Raw genomic sequence first — 12,803 nt, 5'->3', positions numbered from 1 at the left:
AATAGAGCACTGGCCCTGGAGTCAGGAGGACCTGAGTTCAAATCTGGCCTCAGACAACACTTACTAGCTGTGTAATCTTAGGCAAGTCATTTAACGCCAAGTGTCCTGCCTTCCCCCCAAAAGCAACAACAAAAAATTATCTGTCCACCCTCATTTGGGTCTTTTGGCTGGCTGAGGAGTTAAATACCCTTTATTGGCAGCTACCAGCTGTACCAATAAATTGAACGTGTTTGGAACTTTTTTGCCTCATTTTACCTTAATTTCAAACACAAAGAAGGCGTGAAGATGGGAAATGGAATGTTGAGTTCTAAGAAATGCAAGTAAGCCAGTGTTACTGGATCTAGAATACAAGATGGGAAATAATAGGTAAGAAGGGTGGAAATGTAGGAAGGGGCCACCAGGGACTGTATTTTAAAAGGCTCACTCAATCCAAAGGCTTTACTCCAAAGGTATGAATTACATGCATTAGTACAGGCTGGTAGAAATGATATTTTGAGGCATGTGGGATTTTTTGTGCTCATCTTAAGGCAGTTAACTAGTCTGCCCAAACACAGAGTCAGTGTTTGTTGAGAAAGTGAGGAAGAGGGAAAGAGGGGATGGGGGGAGGAAGCAATAATGTGTAGGTAGGGAAAGTGGGCAAGAATAAGATTCTGAAAAGAGAAAAAAATAGGGGAAAAGTAGAGAAAAACAGAGTGGGGACAAGGTGGTTTATAAATTGCTTACCAAAAGGCCAAAGTATAAATATCTGAAAAAATCGAAAACCACAAAAAAAGAGAAAGAAAAGCCACCAATTCAGTGCAAACAACAACAAAAGATTTATACATAAGGTGTGAAAACAGTCAAGAAGCTCCTTCCTCCCAGCTTTAGTGCAGTTGTGTGAGACTAATGCTAATTCCACAATTACAGATCCTAAAACTTGCCCTGAATAAGGGGTCAAATACTGAAAGAACCTTTTATAAAATCAGGGGAACTGCCCTGTCGAGACAGAAAGCAAACTGCCTTCTGTGGGCAAGGGCTCGCCTGACCTATGTCCATGTGACAACATTTTTGCAAAGCAAACGGGGCCTTTTGGGTCTAAAGGCAGCTGGGAACAAATCCTTCCCTCTCTTGCACTCCTTGCCTTGCCAATGCCAACAAGGGGTTTCAAATTCTTCTCATATAAAAGAAAAAAGAATCTATTTCAGGTCAGCCTTGCAAGATTCAACCATCACCTGCAAGATTAAAAACACCCTTGCACATGATACTTCCTGCTCCAGATTGTGGAGAACTGAAGACTTTGAAATCTAAGGCCCAGAATGTTCTCTTTTATACATAGAAATGGTCCTGGTGGTGAGAGCAGGGTCAAGGCACAGTCATCCTGAGTGGTTTTCTAGAAGAGAAAACTTCTAGGTCTGTGACTAAGTAGCTGTGGTCTGACCTGCCTGAACTTTCTGCATCTTTCTTCTTATTTGTTGTTCCCTTTCTCGAAGTTATTCATCTAAAATTTAAATCCAATTTGTTTAATTTGCAAAAAATTTTCACATGTTCTGAATTTTTAAAAGTATTTATTTTTACAGAAATTGAGTAACTCTAGTTGATCTCAAAAATACATTGCTGCTGGAGAAGAGATTGCCTGAATTAGGATTCTTATTTTGCTCTAGAATGGAAGGAAAACCTGTAAATCTAAGTAAAAGGTTTAGCTCTTGAGGGAGGGAGGAGGGAAGAAAGGGTGCATGGGGGGTGATTTTTCAATCAATTAATGTCTGGTTAATGAATGTCCCTGTTAAGAATCGTATGCCAGTCACTGGTTGAACAGAAGAGAGATCTTATGCTATTAGACTCTGGAGGTAAAGTCTTGCTTGCAAGTCCTAGCCTGACTGGTTAAGCAGAGCATCTTTCAGACTGGTGGAATAAAGAACACATAATCTATGCACTGCCCTTGTCCTCTTCAGCTCAATTTACTCTCCACACTCCTATCCTCTTATTCTCCCAAGCCTTAAATTTCCATGTCATGGCTTCCTTAGTCTTCTGGTTTCTAGTCTTGCTTTGACTTTCAGAAAATCTACCAGTAAATCCCAAGATAACCAGGTAGGCCTCTTGCACGTTGGCTCTCCGCATTGACATGCTTTAGAGCTTGAAGGGACTCTGGAGGTTAATTCGATAGAGAATTTATGTAACTTACCCTACATCAGTAAGAAAAGACAGAACTGTTTCAAACTCGGATCATCTGACTCCAAGTCTAGCTGTCTTTCCACTAAAGATTTTATCTGCCACTGACTTGGTTTCAGAATTATGCATATTTCAATCCCAGAAATTCTCCAAGATAGTCTACCAAGTTGTGATTGGGATCAGTGAATGGAATAGCCATACCAATTAAATCAGAATCTTTGAAATAATATGACATGGACAAAAGTCACATGGATGAGTTTAATCTATATCACTGGTAGGAATTTCCAAAATGATGAGATAGGGATCTGTTTGAGTATATTCATGTCTCATCTCCTTACTAGACTATAAAATATCATGTCTTTTTTTCAATTTATTTATTTATTTTTAGTTCTCAACATTCATTTCCACAAGATATTGAGTTACAAATTTTTCTCCCAGTCTTTCCCCTACCCCCACCCCCAAATAGCAAGCCTACTGAATACCCCTTCCCCCAATCTGTTTTCTCTTATATCCTCCCCCATACCACCCTAACTTTCTATTAGGGCAAGATGGAGTTCTATACCCCAGTGCCTGTATATCTTATTTCTCAGTTGCATGTAGAAAACATTTTTTTTAACATTTGCTTTTAAAACTTTGAGTTCCAGATTCTTTCCCTTCTTCCCTCCTCACTCACCCCCACTTGGAAGACAAACAATTCAATATAGGTTGTACATGTATAGCTATCCAAAATATAAAATATCTTGTCTTTATCTAATCTTTTTATTCATCCCAAAGTTTACAAAAGTGCCCTATATACAGTAGGGAGGTATTTAACATTTGCATATAGGATAACTGGATAAAAAAATGGAATATTAGATAAGATGGGAACTCAGTGGGTTACAGATTACAGTTACAAGAAATTATATATTTAGATCAACAGAAGTGGGTAGTGCTCGGAACAACAGCAATAAAATAAAATGGTCATGGAATTACAGTGTTCAAGAGCTGATTAAGAAGGCATGATCATTTTATTGAGAATATTCATATGTTCATTAAAGTGTATGATAACACATTTTACACACATACAACACAGATTCATGAAAAAAAAATTAGCTCAGGTTTGGGGATGGGTTGTAATTGGTTCTTCCTGCCTTGATGTCCTTTTCCCTCGGGTGGGGGTGTCATTTGGCCTCAGATGCTTAGATCTATAAGCACAGGATTCTTGTTTTTCTTGTCTAGTTTGGATCACTAATGTTGATTCTCAGTCCTTTATCTCCTGGTAGCTCTGTGTACCTAGTTAAAACATGATCTGCACAGATAATTTCCATACAACCCATAAACATTTATTGGTTCCTACTTATGTCTGACTTTAATTGGCTTTTGGTAGTTATTGGCATTCCATTAAGATAAGCTTATTACAGTTAGAAAACAGAGCTACAACAATATATTATTAGTTCATTATTGCTATATTAATTATAGTTTTCTATAACAATTGATGCATAAATAACTAAGCTCTCACACCATGATGGAGATTGTGCAGGACTGATCTTATGAGTAGACAGTTATTTACATGGTGTGATTGGAGTTGGGAAAGAATAGGAGAAGGGATGCTGGCCAAAAGTGGTCTCTTCTACCCAACTACTATAGGTCTTGAAATTCTATGCTTCTTTGGGATTAAATATTGCCTCCTCTCTGATTCAAATGTGAATGTCTCTAAGGCCAAGGTAGAACAAGGCATTGGCTCAATCAATAGCAGCTTACATTTTTGTAATGCTTATAAAGTCTACAGTGAACTTTCCTTACAATGACCCTATGCAGGAAGGAGGTATTACAAACATAATGTCCTCCAGGTTAAAAATGAGAAAATTGAAGCCTAGAGAGATTAAGTGACTTGCCCACAGTCAGACAGCTAGTTAGTGTCTGAGGTAGGATTAGAACCCCAGCTTTTTTTTATTCCCAAACCAGTGCTTTTTCAATTTTAACATGCTGCATAAGTAGGATAAGAAAAATTGTGTCCACAGGGAGCTATGTTGCAGAGCAATCTTTGAATTGTTACTATAACACATTCAATTTGATTTATGACAAGATGAATGTCTTCAGTCAGTCAACAGACATTGATTAAACATCTCCTGAGTGGTAAGCACTGTGCTCAGTGCTGAGGATACGAAGAAAAGAAAAAATACAGTTCCTGGCCTCAAGGAGGTCATATTTTGATGGGGGGAGACACGCACACAAGCACGTACAAACAAGATACATGCAGGGTAAATTGGAAGTAACCTCAGAGAGAAGGCGTCAACACTGAGGGGAACAGGTAAAAGGACTCTTGGAGAGGGTGGGATTTTAGCAGGGAAGCCAGGAGGCAGAGATGTTGAGGGAGAACATTCTACATATGAAGTATAGTACACCAAAAAGGACTGGAGTTGGGAGACTGAGTGTCTTGGTGAGAGAAACAACCATTAAGATTGAGGTTTCATGGCATTTTTAATAGGTGGGTTTAAAAGAAAAAATCTGTGGCAGGAAAAGGCAAATGTGTTAGTACCATGCTGAAAAAGCTTCAAATCCAGACTTGAGAACAGTCTTCTTAAATTAAGGGACTTATAGGAACATAGCTTTAGAACATGAAGGGACCTTGGAGGTTAACTAATTCAACAGAGAGGCTAGGTGACTTACCCTACACAGGTAAGGAAAGACAGAACAGCATTTCGAACTCAGATCATCTGACTCCAAATTTAGCTCTCTTTCCTCTAAATATTTCATCTGCCACTCACTTGGTCTCAGAATTACACATCTTTCAACCCCAGAAATTCTCCAAGATAGTCTACCAAGTTGTGATTGGGATTAGTGAATGGAATAGCCATACCAATTAAATCAGAATCTTTGAACTATTAAAAATTTGCATTTTAAGGGTGACCACTCATCCTTTCCCTTCTTCCCTAGTCAGCTGCCTACTTTGTCTCCTCTGATCTAAACAGAGAGAATATTATGATAGTTTTGGATGTCCTTTTATTAATTATTATTATGCCATTCCTCTTGGAACATCTGGCTAACTGAAGCCTGTTTCTTGTTAATATTAACCTCATCTGGCTAAAACCTTACTCATGGAATGATAGTATTAAGGGAAGACTTTTGATAGTTCTGAGATAAGAGACCAAACAAAAAGAAGAAGGGAACACAACATCTTTAAAATCTGAAAAAGATTTGTGGAAGAATTTCCCTGATGACAAAGCTTTGCTTATCTTTGTGACACATAAATCCCTTTCCCTCAATTAGCCCATTATGACTTCTTTAAAATATAGCCTCGTCATTTGACAGCAAAGAATTTTTCAAACTCAGTGTTTAAATCTGTAAGTCTGTTTACTAATTTGTTCTAATTTAGTTTGTTCAATGTTAATTGAAGGAAGGATGAGATAATAAATCTCTTTGACTATGCCTGTGTGACCTTTATGACCTAAGAAACCACAGTGATTATCATATGTTACATTTTTTTTTATTTATTTGGTTAAATATTTCCCAATCACATGTAAAAAGTTTTTGATGCTTATTTTAAAAAATTTGAGTTCCAAATTCTCTGTCCTTCCCCCATGTAAAGACAGGCAAAACACACAGAAAAAAAAGAAAATATGTTTCAATCTGCATTCAGAGTTCATCAGTTCTCTCTCTGGGGGTAAATAGCATTTTCCATCATGCATCTTTTGGAATTGTCTTAAATCATTGTTTTGATCAGAATAGCTAAGTCTTCACAGTTGATGGTGCTTAAAATATCGTACAATGTCCTCCCAATTCTGCTCACTTTGCTTTGCATGTTTTCACATAAATCTTCTCAGGTTTTTTTTTTTTGGTTTGTTTTGCTTTTTGGAGGGCAATCGGGGTTAAGTAACTTGCCTAAGGTTACATGGCTAGTTTTTTTGTGTGTGTGTGTTAAGTGTCTGAGGCCAGATCTGAACTCAGGTCCTCCTGGCTCCAGGGCTGGCGCTCTACTCAATGCCCCACCTAGCTGCCCCATCTTCTCAGGTTTTTCTCAAAACCATCCTGCTTGCCATTTCTTATAGCACACAACCATATACCACAACTTCTTTAGTCATTCTCCAATTGATGGGCATCTCCTCAACTTCCAATTGTTTGCTACCACAAAAATATCTGCTATAAATATTTTTGTACAAGTAGGTACTTTTCCCTTTTCTTTGATCTCTTTGGGGTATAGACTAGTAGTAGTATTACTGGGTCAAAAAATTTCAGTGCATAATATTTACAACTCAGAAATCAACAAATGCTACAAATCAGGGCTTGAGTTGCTTTTTTGTTGATTGTCTAGACTTGTGAAAATGATGGAAAAATATTAATAATGTAGATTAAACTTAAAGGGGCTTTGGGCCTACTTTTTTTTTTTTCTGAGAGTCGGTCCTTAAACATTTTCCAGCACAGAACTTATTTTGATTATTATTTAGCTTTAGTTTTCCGTCTTCTAATCAAATCTGCAATAGAAGCTCCTTCCTCCAACAGAAACTAGCAACCAAAAGCACACTGCCCTACAGGACTGATAATTTTTTTTAAACGTGGTTGGCATCATTCCCTACTGGTATGTTGCTAGCCAGGTTTGGTATTCTGGGAACTGCAAAGAGAGCATAGCTAACATTCTTTCAGGCTGCTCCATAGGATAGGGTAAGAGAAATCCTGTATCCTTACTAATTACAAGGTAGATCTTTCCACTACGAACAAAGGAAGAACAATACATCTCATAAAAGCAAAAGCCTGTGTGGCTATTGCACTTCTAAAATTTAGAAATACAGCAATGAGTTTTTCCTTCTAAGCTAGGACCCCTACAGAAAGAATTTATTACTTTAGTCTAAAGACCAAAACTTTAAACATGGTGCTTTCTGATTTGAAGCTCAGTAATAAAACAGGAGATTTCTCACTCTGGGTAGAGAGACCACTACCATTTTTGGTAAGTCCATCTTGTCTGCTTGCAAACTCTTTGGGCCTTATTCCAATGACCTGGATGACTGTAGTCCCATAAGAAGAGGATGCCATCAAAATATGGCTGGCTCATTTCCATCTGAGACACCCTTAAGAAGGAGCGTGCTGGTAAATAGCTAACACCCCGCCCCCCTCCCCAAACAGATGTACTGAACATATTTTTGAGCTTAATTCACATTATTAACGTTTTTCATCACTTTCTTAAGCCCAGACAATCAATAGACCAATAAATCAAGGCCTGATTTGTAGCATTTGCTAATTTTTGAGGTTTAAACACTCATACTAAAAATTTAATACTAGGCTCTCAAGGAGATTGAATCTGTCTCCAGCACACCTTTACCTCCTGGGATAGTCCCAGCATCGGACCCTTTGTTAAGGGGAGAAGGGTATCTCAGTAATATTAAAGATTTATTTCAAGTCTGGGAATTGTCTGCTTCCCTTTCACTAAAGAGGAGTCAGGTCTAGACTTAGAGTCAGACTGAGTGCAGGTGGCAAAATGATTGTACCCCCCAAATAAATCTCGCAAGTTTCTTTCCAAGGCAATCTTCTTAAATCCAAGAGATTTTCCCCTTTTGTTGGGTTGCCCTAGAAATACACATGGTTCTGCTCAGCATGCTAGTCCTCTCCACCTCTCATTTCTGGCAGATGATTGCTTAACCTTAAACCACCCAAATCATTTTCAATGAAAATGGAGGAGTGAGTAAATTAAGAAAGCAGAACTAGTTCTACCAGTTTGGTTTTTTCCCTTTCAGTCTAGACTCCCTCTCTCACTAGCTTTTCATTGACTAAAGGCTGGAATGCTAATGTCTAGAGCTAGTATAAAAATATCTCTGAACCTTGGAACCTAGGGTGGCTATATACATGTGCATAAATATATATATTTATATATATGTAGTTTACATGCAAACTGATGCTTCTAAAGTGCTTAAAATTGTTAATTAAGCTTACTCACCCCTCCATTCTGTTTATAGTATACAGTTATCCTTTTTACATCTTACATGGTGGTGGTGGTGGTGGAGTATACCCCTCATTCCCTCCTACCCTGCAATCTGGAAAATTCATATAAATTTTTTTGGCCCTCCTTTTGTGCTAGAGAAGAAGTCTGATTTTTTTCCTTTTCTTTTATGGGGTGTTTACAGTACTTTATTATAAAATTTGGGTTGATATTATATAATAATATACATATATTTATGCATTTCTGAGTTTCTAAATTTTTTCTGTGCTGTTTGCTGGCCTTTATGTGTCACCTATGGTTTCTGCGAATCTCCCCCAACATCTCCATTTAATTTCTTATACCAATCTGCAATATATCTAAACCACGATGGAGAAAGTCATGCTGTGGAAGGGATAACTATATATTTGCTTATCAAAGTCTTTCTTCTCATAGATTTAAAGGCAAAGTTCAGTCCCACTTATCTGCATAAAATATTACAAATTCTGAATAAAGAGGGATTCAATTCTCTTAGTCAAAAGAGACAAAAAAAGATGGAAAGGTGGATGACTGAATGAATGGAATAATGGTACTAGGCATCCATGTGAGATAACATGTACACCCAACTCAGAGCTATCCTTGAAAAAAGAACATAGATGAGCATAGTTTATCACTCTGCCAGGCTCAACAACAACAATGAAAGTTTTATACACCAACAGTTCTTAGTGACCACAGCAGTATCACAAACCATAAGCCAGCAAACAGCACAGAAAAAATTTAGAAACTCAGAAATGCATAAATATATGTATATTATTGTATAATATCAACCCAAATTTTATAATAAAGTACTATAAACACCCCATAAAAGAAAAAGAAAACAATCAACAGACATTATCTACTAAGTTGTTTATTGTAGATGACAAGCATTTATTAAGTACCTACTATGCTTCAGGCATGGTGCTAAGTACTTTATAAATATGACCTCATTCAATCCTCACAACAAACCCTTTCAAAGAAGGTGCTACTATGATCCCCATTTTACAGTTGGGGAAACTGAGGCAGACAGGCTAAGTGGCTTGCCCAGGATCACACAGCTAGTGTTTGAGGCCAGATTTGAAATTCCTGACTCCAGGCCCAATGCCCTAGAACATATCTGTAACCTGTGGCCCAGGGCAAACGTTCTTAACTGAACAGATCAGATCTGAACTGAACAGAAATTTCCCTTATTAACCATATACCACCTACACATGTATTTTGTAAAATTTACAAGCACTTTGTTAATGTAATCTAGGTATACCCCAGGAGAATTCCCCTTTCCCTCTACATTTTCTTGAACGAGGTGTGAAATTCTCTATCCAAGGTCACCTCTGATGAGATTTAAACTCAACAAAAAATGCAAAGGGGAATTCAAATAGAGAAGTTTTGTTACTACCTTATTAAATTTTATATTTATATACTTCTTAAAAAACAAATCAAGAAGACCTGATTTCAAATCCAGCCTCAGACATTTACTAGTTGTGTGACCTCGGGCAAATCACTTAACTCTGCCTTGGTTTCCTTATTTGTAAAATGAGCCGGAGAAAGAAATGGCAAAAGACTCCAGTATCTTTGCCAAGTAAAACCCAAATGGGGTCATGAAGAGTTGGACACAACTGAAATGATTGGAGAACAACAATAAAAATGGTTTACAAAGTGTTATACATTGCCTCATTATTCTCACAATCGTTATATGAGGTAAAAATTACAGGTGCTATTATTGCCATTTTATTAACAAGGGTACTGGGGCTCAGATCATCGAAGTATCAACACATCTTGCCAATGGTCACAATAGTAAATGTGAGAACAAGGAAGCAAAGCCAGATCTTTGTGTTATAATCACAGAGGCAGGGCGCACAAGCAGACCCATAGGCTTGCAGCATCTGTCTCCCCACCTCACCCCTTTTTACCTCCCCACTGGAGAAAATAAAAAACTAGAATCTTGCTATGACTGCAGCAATAGCATGGCGGCACTCTGGGATGCAACACTGTTCAACTAAAGAACTACTAATACCAAACTAAACAAAGACTATCTACCAAGTATTTAGTGTATAGTCAGGCTCTGTGCTAAGCTTTAGAGATACAAAGTGGTGTATGGAATGTTTAGAGAGTACTAGCACCTCTTGTGTGAGGGCCTGTAAAGCCCTTTTTAGGGCTGCTAATCTACCCTTGGTGTCCACCTTTCACCCATCTCTCTCCTATGGTTCCAAGAAGCTGTATTATATTAAATCAGGTAACCAACAGGCCTCAAACCCATCAGTGAGTTAGGGGGATGTCTACCCCAAGCATTCAAAGACTCCCCCAGTGGAATGGGTATATGAGAACAATTTGTTCCAATGGCCACGAAAGTGGCTGAAGCAGGCGCTATGTAGCTCTTAGACCTTGGTCAGGCATCAAAGATGCCAAGATCATCACCTGCATCCCAGGCCATCTCCAATCTTCCTGACTTTTGTCTTACCACTAGACTTTCATGACTGTGGAAGAGAAAGTGATGCTGATGACTTTGTACAACTCTCCCCCACTGATCCAATTCCTTGGCAAGTCTAGACATCAGCCAGTGATATCATTGGTCCTAGAAAAACAATGAGAGATACAAAGTAATGCAAAGGAATGGTTCCTGCCCTCAAGGAGCTCACATTCTAATGGAGGTAAGGGGGAAGGTTAGTAACTATAAGTACAAGAGATATACATAAAAATGGAAGTAATCTCAGAAGGAAAGTGTTAACAGCTGGGAGGCCTGTAGAAGGTGGGACTTCAGCCGACCTGAAGTAAGTCAAAAATGTGGAGAAGTGGAAATGACGAGATAGAACATTCTCAGCATGGAGGACAGTCAGTGAAAAGGCACGTAGTGAGGAAGTGGGAAAAATAACAAGAAAGCCAGTGTTACTGAATAGTCAGTGAGGCAAGGGGAATTAAGAGGTAAGAAGGCTGGACAAGTAGCCCTTCCTGCTTTCAATGGCAAAGAAAGGATTTTATATTTGATCTCTGAAGTAATAGGCAACCATTGGAGTTTATTGAGGGATGGGGGGAAGTGACATGGTCAGACCTGAACTTAAAATATAATTATGTTTCAAATCGTTCCTGTAGAATATTATATATTTTTGTTAAGAAAGTAAGTTATTAAAGAGAGAACCCCAATGCTTTTTGATAATGAAACTCTGATCACTTTATTTCTATGGAGAACAACATGAATATTTGAAGGAGCATATATATCCTGGTATTAAAGGCAGCATACAAAGTAGCTTTCCAATGCTCAATCTGTGGGTGCCAAATTTCTCTTTATAAGTGCGTTTTATGAAATACCAGATGTTCTTCAGTGTCTGACTAAGCTTAAGTATGTAACCAGTCACAGATTCATGGGCAACCCACCAATTATTCTTCCCGGGAAAGTTTTCCATCTTTGAGATCACCTGCTGGGCTGGCTAATGACTACTGGTCATTCTAGCTAGTATGCTTTGGAAAATGAAAGCAAGGACAGGGTAATGGAAAGAAATGGTGAGTTGAGTTCACAAAGAATTGTAAAAGATGAAATCTCTTCTGGTGGCCGCTAATCTTCCCTTTTCATGTTTCCAAAGGTCTTTTGAAATTTTGGAAACTCTTTTTTTTTTTTCACTTGAAATCACCAGGTGATTCAGTTTTATACATTTTGTGGCACTTTGTTTTTAACATTAGCTGTCTTAATAGTATTTACTTTTATCTTTCAAGCAGTGTGTGTGAGTGTGTGTGTGTGTTATGATTGTACTATGGTTGCTTCTAACAAAGACTGATCAGGGATAGTGTTAGAAAAAGTAGGTTTTGGTCACCCATAGATAAGGTCAGGGGTCAAATGGGTTTGGAGCCACAGTATGCCATTCCTCCTTTCCCTGGAGGATTGCCATCAGATGCTGCTGCCTCCCCACTACCCCAACCCCACCATACAAGTGAGAGGCAGGGAGTTATTAGGGATTGTGTAGTGTTAATGGTGAAGCCATCAGAAGCCCCTTCATTATACCCACCCTCATCCTCACCCTGAAGAAAACAACAGAAACCACAGATCACCCAACATATTTTCAGACCACTGGGACTCTCAGATCAGCTTTCCAAGGCTGTGTGTGCCAAATATAGTTTGGCTACATTTGTTGTTTGTTGTTATTTGTTGTTACAGTTCCTACAAAGGAGGCCAAAAGAAAGAGATCCCATCTTTTTGTAAATTTTTTTTTCCAGTTAACAACCTCCCTTCCTCTTCTCTCTTAAAAGCACAATATTTTTTTTTAAAGAAGAAAATTCTCATAACAAATACACAGTCAAGCCAAGTAAATTCCCATATTGCTCATGACCTAAAATATATGTTTCATTCGGCATCCATTAAAAGACTCCATCTATCCACTAATAGTGAATCCGATCAATTTGGGGTAAACGTCCAATCTGGATGGCTCAGTTGGAAACCACAACTTAATTTTTTTTTTTCCAAGACTAGTGTTTGGAAGACTTGTCGATGTTTCCATTTCATTTCTCCTAACACAAGGAGAGGAGGGGAGATGAGGAGAAGGGAGGGGAGATGAGGGCATGTTAGAGTTGTAGGGGAAGGCAGAGGTTTTTGGGTTCATTTCACAAATAAGGAAACTGAACCCCAGAGAAGCAGAGATTTCTAAACTGACCACTCCTAAGGTGTGGCCCCTCAGATGTCAAGCACATTCCATGGCTATGTATGTTTAATCTGAAGTTACAAAGTTTCTTCTCTCATTACTCCACAAAC

At 38.3% G+C, this 12,803-nt stretch overlaps 1 long non-coding RNA gene across 1 annotated transcript in view; it reads right to left on the bottom strand.

Annotated features, from left to right (window-relative positions):
• LOC138147399 (uncharacterized) overlaps window positions 1-12,803 on the bottom strand; it is a 137,943-nt gene that overhangs the window by 79,436 nt on the left and 45,704 nt on the right. The window lies entirely within an intron of this gene.

The sequence above is a fragment of the Petaurus breviceps genome, unplaced genomic scaffold, assembly GCF_028583685.1.
Source record: "Petaurus breviceps papuanus isolate PSGF00001 unplaced genomic scaffold, PetGlider_PUasm1.0 90792, whole genome shotgun sequence".
In the NCBI taxonomy this organism is placed as follows: Eukaryota; Metazoa; Chordata; class Mammalia; order Diprotodontia; family Petauridae; genus Petaurus; species Petaurus breviceps.
This window is presented reverse-complemented; position numbering and strand designations above follow the sequence as displayed.